This window comes from Penaeus japonicus, unplaced genomic scaffold (genome assembly GCF_977035675.1).
Source record: "Penaeus japonicus unplaced genomic scaffold, GWHDUDI00000001_assembly GWHDUDI00000020, whole genome shotgun sequence".
In the NCBI taxonomy this organism is placed as follows: domain Eukaryota; kingdom Metazoa; phylum Arthropoda; class Malacostraca; order Decapoda; family Penaeidae; genus Penaeus; species Penaeus japonicus.
The window spans coordinates 23,978,366-23,980,865 of record NW_028234422.1 but is presented as its reverse complement, the minus strand read 5'-3'; the positions used below and the strand labels follow the sequence as shown (position 1 = coordinate 23,980,865).

At 35.5% G+C, this 2,500-nt stretch overlaps 1 protein-coding gene across 19 annotated transcripts in view; it reads left to right on the top strand.

Annotated features, from left to right (window-relative positions):
* Nucleotides 1-956, top strand: part of unc79 (UNC-79 domain-containing protein) — a 120,234-nt gene extending 119,278 nt beyond the window's left edge. For all 19 annotated transcript variants that reach the window (XM_086548145.1, XM_086548134.1, XM_086548135.1 and 16 more), the window contains one exon: nucleotides 1-956. This exon is cut by the window's left edge and continues 1,770 nt beyond it. The gene's annotated coding sequence lies outside the window, so the exon portion shown is untranslated.
* Nucleotides 957-2,500: the final 1,544 nt, after the last annotated feature.

The window sequence follows — 2,500 nt, the reverse complement described above, 5'->3', positions numbered from 1 at the left end:
CTTAATGGTTATCTTGAGTAAACATAATGAATGCCAAAAGTAGGTTTCCATCCATCTTACTCCTTTAGCAATATCAACCTCTCACAGTATCTTCAGTTCATAGTAGTGTAATACTAATAATGTTACCATTTGAAATTCAGTATATTAGTTGTATTATGCATTAAATTTGATTTTATTGTAAATCTGAGAATATATACCTTATTTAGAGTTCTGCTATTTTAGCAGGAGAGTCCAGAAATCTTACAAAAAGCCCTGTGCTTAAGAACGAGATGTGGCAGTAGGAAGGTCTCCAATAATGTGGCTGAGCATTTTTTACTGATTGTATCTTCTGATTGTGAGTGAAGACGGAAAGGTGTCCTGTTCTCATGGTTATTTTTACAAAACCAACCTTTGAAGGAGCTTTTTTGGTGAAATGTATATATATGTATATTTTTTTACATATCCAAAAGTTGTTCAAGTAAAGTTAAGACACTATGGTAAATTAAAAGATAAAGCAGTTCAAGAGATAAAATTTGCATCAGGAATACAAAATGAGTCAGAAAAATAATTGCAGGACGATTGGTCAGTCAGCAGTGGAGATGAAGGGTTTGGGACTAGCCGAGTGGAGGTGATGACTGACTATGATTGGTCACAGGCAGCATCACTCAGTGACAGAATGTTACTTCTTTCTTATGTGCAAGCAGCATGGACTTGGTCCTTCCTCTCAGTAAGTGAACTCTCTGCATTCTTATTTGGGAGACTACAAACCATACTTCGGCGTATGAATGGGAGTTCAGGCATGTAGAGGGAGGGTGAAAATAGTGGTATGCAACACAGAACTGTTTTCAGCCTGATGACATGTTTCTCTTGTCTTAAGTGGAGGGCTTTATGGTCTTATTGTTTAGTAATTAAATTTATTTTTTGAATAGTAATGTAAGAAAAATAAATATGATATATTCAAATAAATGTAATATATATCTAGTTGTTTTCTTACGACATCTAGGCCACCCAAAAGTCCCAATAGAAGTAGATCTAGATATTTTTATAATTTTGTAGTATTGACAATGGTACTAGAATAGAAAATCTTCTTTTCTCTTAGAACTTTGTTCACCCCATTGATATGAAAAAAACACTTTAGGAAACAGGGATTTTCCTCAAGATTATTTCATTATCATAGTTGTAATTAAAACAAGATTATATATACACAGATCTCCTCAGACACAACTATAGGGATTTTCATTAGCTTTGTTTAGAAGCTAATGGCTGCAATCAGTTCAAGATCTTATATTTATGTTTTAGGAGAAATTAAACTTTTGAAGGTGATTTCAACATTACTAATTTCACCATGATTAAAAAGTACTAAAGTCAAAGTACTAAAGTCAGTTTTAAGCTAATTTTTAGTGTCCATTCAGTGCGGCAGCAATTGGGTTTTACTCAATATGAAAAGATCTTGCATTGGGTGCTTTAACAATTGAAGTTAGCTTCTAACTTTGTTGTATATGGAAGTTATGTTGAAGTTTGTGGCATTTTTCAAGGTTTGAATGAGTGGTGTAGATTTTAATTAAAGAGGTATTTGTATGGTCATACCCCATGTGAATAAAAGTTAATGTTGTATGGGAGCAACTTTTCTTCTATGTGCCACAAATCAATGTGATGAAGCACAATTTTGGCAAAAATCGTTCAGGTGCCTTTGTATCTCTGTAAATCATTGCATATGTATTTCAGAGGGAAAGTATTGAGATGCCCCAGACTTACTTACAGGATACTAAGAACAATTCCTGTGTACCTCTCACAGTTGGAGAGTTGACATGTTTTCACTTCAAAGATTGAGCTTTGACTAACGGTATTGTTTCTCCTCAACCAGTCTTTGTCATACCACCTTTATGGATACATAGTATAAGTAATAATGAAATAACCAAGAGAAAGATTGACAACCCCATTCTTTAACTGAAGGCTATCACTCACATAGATATTTTAAATTTAATGGATAGATCAGTTGATCTTGCCACCCAGTTTTACAAGAAGGGAAAAATCTACTGCCATATGTTAAACAACACCCCACGGTTACAGTTCGAGGCTCTTGCCATCATGAAAGCTCAAGCTTATGTGTCCCATATAAAGAGATGTGATATAATGGTTAATCATTTTCTGGGTCAGTCATGGCCATTTTGCATGATGGCATGCCCAATAATACCATCTACATACTGACCACCATGCTCTCTTTAGCACTGGATTCTTGGGTCAGAGTAGACATGCCATTTTGAATTGGGTTCCTAGTCACATTGGCACTTATGGGAATGAAGTTATGACAAAGTGACAGTATAAGATGGAGCAACCCTTGGTGGAGCTGGTTATAAGATCAATATATGAGATCTTAGGATGCTAAGCAGTAGTAATAGGATAGGTTGGTGTCCTGCACCTTAACAGAGAGGCAGGTAGAAGTTGTTTCGAAGCTAAATGGTATAAGAAGGCTAATGTCACTCTGCGGTGATTTCGAGAGGAGCTAAGGACATCCTTCTCC